This window comes from Poecilia latipinna, unplaced genomic scaffold, assembly GCF_001443285.1.
Source record: "Poecilia latipinna isolate Pla-1442-1.1 unplaced genomic scaffold, P_latipinna-1.0 Scaffold929, whole genome shotgun sequence".
Classification (NCBI taxonomy): Eukaryota; Metazoa; Chordata; class Actinopteri; order Cyprinodontiformes; family Poeciliidae; genus Poecilia; species Poecilia latipinna.
The window spans coordinates 190,825-203,135 of NW_015113545.1; the positions used below are offsets into that span (position 1 = coordinate 190,825).

Consider the following 12,311-nt stretch of genomic DNA (forward strand, 5'->3'; position numbering starts at 1 on the left):
GGGTGAAGAAGGCACTATGAGTTGAATACACTTTCCCCGCAGTGAAACACGGTGGTGGCAAGATTATGCTTTGGAGATTCTGTTCTTCAGCAGAGACAGTAAAGCTGGCAAAACTTGATGGGAAGACGCTGTCCCACTCAATCCGACTGAGCTTGAGCTACTCTTCAAAGAAGGGTGGGCAAAAAGACTTGTATTCCCAAGTGAAGTAGTCTTCAGACTTTTTAGGTGACCTCGTCTTTAACTCGGCTAATTTTAGAGGCCTCACCTTAAACAAAACACAAATGAAAAGGCTGAAGTTCATTTAATTAAAGAAGTGACAAAAAACGACAAACAATACAGTTCTTGAATTTCCTATTCTTCCAAAAATTGCATTTGATCATTTCTTCTTTGAGTTTTACTTTTTAAAATAAAGAGGCAATCATGTAGAAATTATTCTTTTGCAAAACCACCAAAATAAACTAGTCTTATTAAAAAAAGTCAGATAAATGTTTAAGTATAATAAACTCCTCCCATGCTGCTCAGCCTTTGATAGCAGTTGTCAAGATGAATAGGAGGAAGCTTTGCCAGGTGCCTGAGGTTGCAACATTGGACACCTGCTCTGGTTCCACTTGGAATAATAATAAAAAATATGTACCTTAAAAAGAAATATCTGCAAGGTTTCTCTCACTTTTTTGGTGCAAATATTACTTACTCTTATTATGCAATATTACTTAAAATTGTCAGTAATTCTACTACATATGTAATAAATCCACACCAAATAATAAGGAAATAAAACCCAGTTAATATCTTCTTAAATTAAAAATTCCCCATAATAAAAGTTAATCTAATCTTCCAGGAAGGATCAGGTGTCTGCCATTCAAACCTCGCTCACACAGATCATTTATGAAAGTGTTTTGCAGATCTCTGCTGTCGGCAGCTGGGACGCTGATGTTCAGTGGGGAATCTCAAAGCTGTGGGCTCAGGTGTCTCATAGCCTGAAAAGACTTCTACTCCAGTGATGAGGCTAGCTCGTGTACCCTGTTTGTCTTTTGAGTGCTTAAAAATAAAAAAAAGACAATTTGGGTAATGCATTTACAATTCCATTTGTCTCATGATGTTCTTTTTACGTATTGTACTCAAATATAATCTGTAGAGTAGAACTATATTGTATGATATAAAAACAGACAGGTTGTTCTCATTTACTTTGAATTGCCTTGTTGCTGAAAATGTTCTATATAAAAAATGAAATTACCTTACCTTCTGTGCTTCATTCACAGAAGGTTTCTGTTTCTCCTGTCGGCTTAAAATCAGGTATTTTGTTTTCTTGCAGCATCCATCTGTGACTAATTGTGCACTGGCTACAGGTTCCTTTTTTTGTGAAGCTGTCCTTGCAGAGTTGTTAGGGAAATGAGTCACAGTTACCAAGGAAGTGAAATGCTGTGCGGTCAAGTGCATGTTGCAGGGTAAATTCTGCCTTTGCTTGAGAACCCTGAAAACCAGGCTGATGTTTTGACATCTCAGATCTGTGAAAGAGTGTTTAGACTTGCAAATTATGATAGAAGGAAAAAAAGCAAGAGCTGAACATTTAAAAAGAAACAAGCTCATCTTTTGGAAAATTGGTACTCCAACACACAACACAATTTTGTTAAAGTTCTTGCCTTACATTATTTTAATCAACAGTACACTCCAACAACTTTTTTTGCTCTTTGTGACAAACATACCTCTCCATAACAGCAAGCGACCTGAAAAAGCACCTGTCTGTTTTTGTTTCATGCTGTAAGAAATTGCATGAACGTGAACGCACTGCGATGTTGTCTTGTTGCATTTCCACAACTCTGTAAACATGTTTGGCATGTAGATATGCATGGGCGTTAAACCGAACAGGATTAATATTATGGGATGCCAGAAAACAGACTGCCAGGAAGTTAACTGAACTTTGGTTGGGGATAGAAAAGCTGCTGTTACTAGAAACTAGTTTAAGACGCAATACAAGTACTGATAAGAAGTTCCTGTGTTGGTTTCTTTTTGTAACAGATGGTGATGACTCTCTCATGGCAACTGGTTTAGGTGCATCTATTCGGTTGCTTGTTGACACTAAAAGCAGATCAACCAATCGGCAGGCATCAACTCGTTGCATTTAAACATCTAGTCGCCAATGAAAACGCCACGGTTCCGTTTGGGTTTTGTGGTGTAGTTTTATTTTGTTGTGAAATTTGTGTCTAATTCAGTTAGATTTAATTACTTTTTAGAATGAGTTTTCTAGTTATTCTTAGTTATTATTAGTGAAATATTGTTTAGTTTCAGTGTATTTTTTTTTTGTTATAGTAGTAGTTTCAATTTTTACATACTTTGGTTAATCTTTAGGTGCAGAATTTAAAAAAGTCAAAAATATTGTGATGTCTGTATTATCACAATGCCATTTAATTAATTAATTTATTTATTTTTTTAATTCTTGTTGAAGTGACTAGCGATTTATCTCAACTTTTGCTGTTGCCATTTTGCAGACTGGCATAAGTTTCGGCAGAAAGATTATGGACTGCTGTAATTTGCTGACAACTGCATGTGTGTGTGTGTGTGTGGGGGGGGGGCGGGGAACTAAATTTCACATCAGTTCAAAATGTTAGCAAATAGATTCATAATCACAAAAATAAAGGCCATTATATCTCTAATTTCAGTGTTTTAGAAAGTTTTATAAATGCACTATTTAGTTCCATGTAGTTATAGTTTTTCCCCATTTACCATTTTTATTTCAGTTAAATGGGTAAGTTATAATAAAATAATATCCTGACTTTTAACAACAGTTCTGCCTGCTGCTGCTGGTAGTGAAATAGTGTAATGGTTGTTTTCTTGGCACTCTGGTGCTTCTGTTCCCAGCTGAGCATAATTTCAACACTTTAATCTACATGAGTTGTGTAGTTGACGTTTGGTTACTACCATCTCTTTGTTACAGTAGTTTACTCATCTTCGGGTGGCTTCTTCAGCAGCATAACACAATTGACCACAACGCTTGAATAATCTCACTGGTTTCTTCAGCATGAATATTGTGGCATTGTTGTGTAGCCAGTGGATCTGCAGTGACGGTGTGATGTTGTTACTCCTTCAAATACTTTGTAGACAAAGAATGTGTCAGAATAAAAAACAGATGGCAAAAGACATGTCAGAATAAACAAATATTAGATGCTGATATAAATCTTAAATATCATTAAAAGTTTATATGTCAGCATTGGCAATACAAAAACCTGTTAAACACTGTTAAAAAGGGGGCAAAAGACATAATGGTTTAAATTAAATCAAATTTATATGCAACAATGGCCTAGATGAAGTCCATACCTAAATTTGGGACAGTTTTTGTGGAGTGCCTCTAGATGTGAAAAGCTGGTGGAGATACTTTTTAAAATACTCACAGCTGTAATTACGTCAAAAGGAAGTTGAACAAAGTATTGAGTCAATGTGGCTGAACACAGATACACCCTTTAAAATTCAGAACTGTGCATTCTTTTCCTCTCACTTCATAATTATGTGCTATCAAAATTTCTAGATGAACGGCAATGAGATGTGAAAACATTTAAGGGTAACAAATGATTTCACAAGACACTTGTTGGCATTGCCTATACTCTAAGAATTTCACATTTTGGTTTTCTGTTTTAAACACAGATGTATATCAGTTGAATTAAATACGTGTACAGCACTGTCAGACTGTGACTCATTTATGGGAAGGGCAGCAGTGAAACTCAAGTCTTTTCGAGCCATTTCCTTTGTGTGAGCCTTCAGACAGATGCTTGGTAGGAGTAACCCTGCTTTCACACAGCTTTGCCAAAAACCTCTCCTTCCCACTCAGCCACAGAAATCCCGGAAAAGGTACTGGTGTGTAAAAATATTCCCGTGTTGCTTCTCAACGGCGACGCTTTCATTCACATTCCTTGGCCCACAGCGGCAAAACACAGGGGGATGGCTTTTTCAAAACGTGCAACTTTCGCCGTGCCTCACACAAAGCATCCTTTGAGATCCGATATCTGGCATGACCAACATAAAGACCATCACTGGGTGCGTTTCAGAAGCTTAGCTGAACACAAATTGTGTTCACGCCAAGTGCATGAAACAAAGTGTGGGCTTACAAATTTTAAAAGGGCTGTTAAAGACACTCAGGGGAAAACCAGAATGCTATTAGTTGAATCCTCAGCTACCATTCAGTGTAGTCATCCATGGCTCTCGGAAGACATTTGAGGTAATGAGATCCCTGTGTGCTCGCCCTGCGTCACTCTGACCGTCCGACCTCTCTGCTGCTGCAGGATTTTAAATTGAAGGCTTGGACTGTGGCGTTCCATGCAGCGCTAAGAATATGCAGTCAGCGTTTTTTTTCCCCCCATTGTGCACATGGATTATTTTTCTTTGCAGAGCTTTTTATCTAACAAATCTTTTAGCGAGCAGTCACAAACATTTCACAAAGGTCACTGGTTTTCAGTGCATCAAAATGTGATCATCTGATAATATTCTAATCTAGTGCCACTGAACTGGAAAAAGTCATATGCCATAAGGTTTTATCCGTGACATGAAGTGATATGTTTTTTTGTTTTGGAATAAATTGTATTTAGTTTCCCTGATGACTCAGGGAAACTTAAGTCATCAGATTAAGATTACTCCTCAGGGCTGGGTGGGGTTTTGTTTTTGTTTGTTGTTGTTAAAGACTGGAAAAAAAACCCCCACTAAAACAAATAAAATGCACCAATGAAGCACTGCTAATCAGTTTATTACTTTACCACCGAAATTTTACTGTCATAGTCTGCGTTTCATTCAGCAAAATCTACTCCCCCTCAGCACAGATGTTTTAAGGAAGAATGAATAATTCTTGGCTTCTCACCCACAAGCATTACATGAATTATGTAAGCCTTTTCTAGTGGTTACAAGGATTCACCTCTCCTTCAACTGCAGCATTAAATCAAAAATCCTGTTTTTGAGCAATGAAAGCGTCTCCTAAAGGTTCTGCAAATAAAATGAAACTCCATGAAGGAAAAAAACTGAAACACGATCAGTAAGTAAACCGCCATGTCGCCATCATATTTTATAGTGGAAACGGCGTGTTCAGGTTTTACTCTGCGTCTCTATAGCTAGAGCGCAAAATCTTCTATGTGTGCGATTTACTGAATTGGCAGTGTTGAGTTTTGAAGAGGAAATCAAGTAAGTCTGCTCAAATAGTGTGATCAGTCAGGTTGGGAACGTGCTGAAACATGCTCTCAACATGTTCCCAACCATCTTCAGCCATCAAATATATCAGGACACAAAACAGGCATTCAAGTGGTTGTTTCCTCTCGTGGTTTTATTAAAAGACATTATTTTGAGTTTCTGTCAATATTTGTTTTATTTTCAGATTTGATGGTTATGCAACAAATAGGAAGTTAGAATAATCTAAAATTATTTTGCGTTTTGTGCAAATGTCTCACAAAAATTGCACATGTGAAGACATTGTAGCATCCGTAACATTGAAAAGACGCTTGCTCAGCCGAGGTTTTTGAAGTTGTGATATTTTGTGACCTGGGCGGAACTTGAGTGGAAATTTTAACAATTTAATCTCTTAGACTGGGTAAAATGTTATTTCACTATTTCTTATTGGTATTTACAAGAAATCCCATTAGAGTAACTTAAAGTTTGTTGCATGACAAAATGTGTAAGCTAAACGGTTATTAGTACTTTTGCATTGCACTGTAGCTTTTATTTATGTTTTCATGCCCGTCAGCGTCTGTTATCTGACGATACGAGTAACTGGGATTTATTTTAACGTTATAATAGATGTGAAGTTTGACAAAATTGGCTTATTTATTCTTCAAATTTATATAGTGTAGTCAAAAAGTTATTTTTTTCATTGCTACATAATTTGTAAACTCTCAACAGTTGGTGGTTACCATAGCAACCAGTTACCCACTTTTTCTGTTGCTGTCTGAAACTGTGGTATGTATTAGGATGAGCTCTGTGTTTTCTTCACAAGTATTATATTTTAACATATGTTTTAGAGAAATTTAATCACATACAAGATTTTATGTCTAATTTTGTCATGTTTTGTATGCGTTTTTATTTGTTACGATATTCACTGTTGTGCGTTTCAGCCGTGTTTAATTTTACAACTGTTATCAATGTCTTTCTTTGTCTAGTTTGGGTTTATTTATTGTATTTTATTTCATGTATAGAAACAGAACCTGCTGGGCTGATGTAAACCACTGACTTGAGATTCTCTCTTCTTAGGTATGTTTTAATTTTTTAGTAATGTTTCAGTTACTAGTTGTGTGATAGTGATATGTATTTAGAACAGAAAATAGAATACACACATATTTGACAGTATTTTAACTTATGTTAAAGATAAGATTAGTAATGTGGACTTTCTTTTAATCTTTGGCTGTTTTGAACTCGTGATGTCTCTTACGATGTTGCTAATATGCATCATGCTAACATTACTTCTGAAAGCACATACATTTTGTAGTTTTTGTATTAAACCTCCTGAGACCCCTGACCACACAAAAGATGTACATTTATGTAGCATGCCACTATCTGATCTCAGTCAACTCGCCCCTTTTTCTGTTGCTGTCTGTAACAGTGGGGTAGACGCTGCTGATGACTAATGTTTACCACCAAGTTGGTTTTCTCACTGGTTAGAATAAATACGTTTTAAAGTTTGAGGCAAACAGAAGGGTTACGTACTCCATCGCTTTCCTGGCCGTCACAGAAATTCAGAAGAAGTTATTTTGATTGTAAAACTATGTAGCTGTAATGTACTGTGCAAATTCAACTGTTCTCATTATTAGCCTCAGCTTTTAAAGTCATTTCATGCGCATTAACAACATGCTATTTTTGACAGGCGTCAACCAATGCAACGCACACTATGAATTAAAAAAACATTTAACTTTAGATATAAGAGTAGATTGCGTGAAACGCGCACCAGATGGCCCTGTCAGCAGCCCGAGTTTGATAGTCGTCTGGAAAATTACCATCATCACACTGACCTTAAGCTGTCATCCATTTCTTTTGAAGCAGTGCTGCGTGATATCTGCATTAGGTTCTTTGTAGCTGCGTAAACATTCCCGTCGCTGTACTGGTTTCAGATGTTGAGGTTTTCTGAGTGGGATAGTGGTAGTGAGCTGGCTGGACTGCTGAGGAATAATTATGGTTTTTTTCTTATGGGTGGTGGTGAAAAAGGCGCCCTTCTGCTCCAGTGTTATGGGAAAGAGTGTGGTACGTTTTGAAACCTGAATCAGGGATGTGGCTGGTAACATCAGCTGGAAACAATGATCCCTGTAGCTGGAACAGATTGCGTCTATTCTTCATGTCAATCGGGTGTGCATTTTTATCATGGCCCCGGCTACATGAAATTAGAAAATCTTGTGCTGGTGGTAATATTGGTAAATATTGCAATACATGCCTATTTTCTGCTTTCCTTTTTCTCATTTGTGATTCCTTAAGCACTTTGGGAAAGGTCTGGTGTGAGCGTCTTCTGACTGTCCGACTGACTAAATATTGCCTTATGTAAAATTCAACTTCGTATTCACAACATATTGACCAGCGTTAATTAGTTTTTAACCTTTAAATGGAATCTTTCGCAGTCAATTGCCTTCTAAAGGCACTGAATTACCTAAAGAATCCACCTGTGTGTAATTTAATTTTCTTGTTTTCTATAAACCTCAAAGGTTTTTTTTTTTGAGAATATTAGTAAACAAACATCATCTGGACCATAGAACACCACAAATGTCGGGGATAAAGTTCTGGAGACGTTTGCAGCAGAGTTAAGTTACAAAGCTATATTATTTTAGCATCTCACAGAGCTCTGCTCAACGCATGACAAAATCCAAGACGTACCAAGACATGCCTTTCTTCCTAAAATGACAGAAATAGCCATGAGGTCTAAGGTGTTTCTTCAGTGAACAATGAGACACAGCACTCTCATTTTTGTTACACCTCTTTACCTGCGGGTCAGAAGAGGCAGTGAGGATGCAGCAATGCATTCTGCTGCACCTGAAAACTTTGATGCATTCTGTCTAGTAACCTAAATTGCCATATCTTACCCTAACTATAATATCGCCCTAATCTGCTAACGTGGAACTGTTAGCAGATTAGGAGGGAGGAAACATGTCAATGTTTTCTCCCTTTTTTTTTTTTACTTATCTATGTCTTGACTCGCATATGTTATCTCACAGTGACGCGCATATGGATCTTTTGAGTGAGATAACCAAAGAATTCAAACTTTGTTTCACGTTTTTTCTTATTTTTGCACATAAACTGATGTTTGAAAGCCTGTCACGCATAACTTTGAAAGGCATCTCACAAAGCTCTTTGCAAACTGAAAGCCCTTCATCCTGAAAGGCTTTCAAGTTGCTAATTGTGATATTCGCCTATAGATAATGAAAACACATTTCAGCTTAGAATGAATTTAAACAATGCATACAAAAATATGAGATCAATGAAAAGTGTGTTATTTTCAACATGTACTTTTAATCTGACAAATGGGCCTCATCGAAACACATATTCTGATTTTTATTTTTTTTTTAACTGTGGCTGTATGTTATATGATAGTATGCTAATTACAGTAAAGTTATTCTGGGCTCATTATTAAAATTGTATGGTTTATTCTAAATTAAGCTGGAAATAAGCTGAAATATTTTTGCTATTGTAATATCCTAATTTTGAATTATATAGACACGTCTGACATTCTTATAATAACCATTTATATACAGTAATTTATTTGAATTTGCATTCACATTTATACCAGTTTACCTTTTGAGCCTTGTGACAGTCACACTGAGTGTTGTCCTGAATATGACTTGGGTGACATTTCCTTTGAGGGAGTGCAGGTGTTTTTAAATCCAAACAGCATATGAGAAGGAAATGGCTCAGACTAATTTGATCAGGGCTATTTCAGTATTGGATTTGTCCCTCGGCTGATATGTCTAGATTTAAATTCTATGTATTTTTAAACCAATAATCCCCTATTTTTACCCGCTGTTTGTGTCAAGCAGAAAAACAGATGTCTACACTTGCAGCAGTCTCAGCCTTTGCTCGATTTATATATAAGTGCATGTGAGACATTTGACCAATAACAGACAGCTTCCAAGTACCGTTTTCTCTTTTGCACTTCCTGTATTTATTATAAGCAGAGGCATTTAAAGCTTAAATCATTGCTGAAATAGCATCCTGGTAATATTGTTAGGTGCAAGTCACTCCTTCTGGTGAATGCGGTTAATTTAATACCAGTAGCCAGTACTGAGCGAAAGGAGGAGACATGGCTGGGGACAGGGTATGATAATCTAATCCACAAGTGTGCATTGCTGTACATAGATCAGTCTTCTATTTATAGAAAGGATTTTTTTTTTTTTGTATTGCTGCAGGATTACAGGAGGCCGTAAAATACTAACCTGATCTGACCTGGATATTTGTCCTGCAAACTGATTAAAAAAATTATGAAATATTATATCCAGCTAAATATTTAAGTCACATGAAATAAAAATAATTAAATGTAATCATTGCTTGGTACTAAGCTACTGTAACCGTCTTTCCTGTCTCATATTATAAGTTTGTGTATGTAAAATAGCACTTTAAATGGATGTAAACATGAGAAACACATTTTGTGGATATTAAGGTCCCACCACATCCATCAAGCCTGTGTAATGGGTTTGATGTATCCCTGGTACATAATGATGATTATATGAAGAGTGTAAAATCTTGACTGTTCCCCTACATCAGGACACAGATGTGTTACTTTAGCTGGGATTTAAGCATTTTGTTTTACTTTCCTTTTTTCCCCCTTTGTTTTCTAGTCTGGAGTTAAAAGTTGAACATTATTGTTGACTTGTTGACCCTTGTTGCAGAACGTGCCATGTGAAATCTGTGATCCTGATAACTCAAAGCAAATTTTAATATCAGGTGTTAGTGGTTGTTGTTGGGCTTTTGTAACTATATCCGATTTATCCAGGATGTATGTTGATAACAGAGCGTATGAGTCACTGCAAGTGGTCAACTAATAAGAAAAACAAATCTAATACTATCAGATCAAGCATTCAGCATCAAGAGGCGAGTGAGCCTTCAGCAAAATGATTTCTTGCATTTGTTTGGATTTTATAGAGGGTTAAATAACTATTTGACATTATTTCACTACAACCTATTTTTTCTAAAAATTATATTTAGCAGATAAATAAAAAATGTGGATTTCAAAAAACTTGATATTCACGAGTAATTTTGTTAAATCACTACCAAATTATCCGCCCTGATGATGTGTGAAAAGCTGTTTGTCTTTACTTTTCTTTCCTTTAAAGTGTTGTCTGAAAAATAGAATCCTGAATCTATGCAGGATGAGCATCTTCTGCTTCCTGACAATCCTCACAGTCCAGAACCGTAACATTTTAGTTAGAAACAAAATGGTGTGAACAGATTAGTAGACAAGACACTATTTTATCTGTGAGATGAACTGAATTCACATTTTAAACATTTAACAATGTTTCAAGTTAAGTCGCTTGAAATATTAAATTGATATCTATAATTATGTTTAGCTAATTTAGTTTGTCCAAAACAAAACCTGTAAAATCTTTAAGTTCTTAGGAACTTAAAATTTAAGGAATTTAAAATGGAAAAACCTGGTGGGTCTCTTTAGTTGCCTCTGTACTCCACAAAGTTTTTAGCTGAATCGGCTTGGTCCTTTCTTTACCAAACTCACCTTTAACCCTAGAACTTTGCAGCACAGACTGGGAAATGCATTTGCTCATCCTTTTTTTTTTTTTTTTTCCTCTTCTTGAGGCCAGGGTCCCTCTTTGTCCTCTTTTGTCCTGGCTCATTGAATGCAAGCACAAAGACAGTCATAAAAGCAAAGTGATTTGCTGTGGAAAAAAAAAATCTGCATTTGCAGCTCTCTATAAAAGGTTTTGAATTGGGAGCTGGTTTGCTAAAGATATGATCTCTGGATAACATTAGTTTATTACCTATGAGGTGATTTCCAGTCAGCGCTCCATTAGGTCTGGAAGTTAAATCTCAAATGAGGACACATTTTTTCATTTTTTGATGACTATCTGCACTGCAGACATGACTCAAAAGTGATAAGAGCATTTGATGCATCTGGAAGCATTTAATAATTACAGGTTAAAAACTTTATCATAGCAGAGTGAGAGAAACCTGGTTGGTTGGTTGGTTGAAACCTGGGTATCTCATTTAATTTGTTGACATTCTGCTCAAATGACTAGCTTGAAATATTTAAAATGCTTCCAAATTGCTGATTAGCCTTTCTAGTAAGTGAGAGGAAAGTGTCGTAGCTTATTTTCAGCCAGCTGACTGGCAATACACGACAACAGGTGAGGGTGGAGCATCACTGCATTGGCCGCAGGGAATTTTATCACTAAAACGCTAAAGCACAGCAAATGATGGTTCCAGCATAATTTTGTTCTTTGTCTTGCTACCCACCTTTTGTCCTTCTTCCTCTTGTATCCCAGTTTTTATGGCACATAGCACCTGTCACAGTTGCTATGCTGGAAACAAACATGAAGCTGTGCCTTTCCCTCCACACACTGAAATAGAGTGAGAGCAGGAAATGAGCTTTCTATTGACAGCAGAGCGAAGTTCACATTGTTTTTCTCTGAATGATTCAGTAATATCTCTAAATCCCTACAAGCAGCTTCGGTGTCCTTGTTTCTGCTCTGTGGCTGTGATGCTCAGTGATAGTTCAGCATAATTATGAGGACCTGTTGCAGCTATAGAGCTCTAGCTATTTGAAGAGAAGGACGATCTATAACAATCTATATCCACCTTGTTTACTTGTATAGAGCTTACCCAGCATGATCTCCCAGACTGTCAGGTACATTGTGGTCCTCTATTCAGCAAAAAGCAAACGCTTCATTTAAAAAAAAAAAAACGAGAACGTAAAGGAAAGATTTTTGTTTTATATTATTATAATTCGATTGTCTATGCAATAGAATATTAGGGATATAATTATTTACTCTATTACCACTAAAACGTTACGTATGCAGCAGTGCTTTACAAAAGTATTATTACTCATTGAACGTTTTTCAGGAAACAACCAAAGACTTTGGCTTATTTAATTTGGACTACATGTAATTTGAAGGACAATTATTCACGACTCTCTATATTATATATGTATTCAAGTCAGTATTGTCTAGAACCAATGTTGACTGCGATTACAGGATGTGTCTCTGCCAACATAAAGAGAATAAAACGATTCCCCATTCTTCAATCCAAGGTCACTTAGACTGGATGGAGAGCGTCTATTGTATCACATGTAGGTCTAAATTATTCTAGCACATATATATGTTTTGACTTAAACCATTCTGTGGTGGCTCTGGCTGTAGGTTTAG

General features: G+C 36.5%; 1 protein-coding gene across 4 annotated transcripts in view; it reads left to right on the forward strand.

Moving 5' to 3' along the window:
- The window catches only part of adcy7 (adenylate cyclase 7), a 61,460-nt gene that overhangs the window by 12,692 nt on the left and 36,457 nt on the right, over positions 1 to 12,311 (forward strand). Inside the window, exon 1 of one of the 4 annotated variants that reach the window (XM_015049164.1) lies at positions 6,159 to 6,213. The exons of the other annotated variants lie outside the window; for them this stretch is intronic. The gene's annotated coding sequence lies outside the window, so the exon portion shown is untranslated. Of the gene's footprint in view, positions 1 to 6,158; positions 6,214 to 12,311 lie in introns of those variants that run through there. 4 annotated transcript variants of the gene reach the window in all.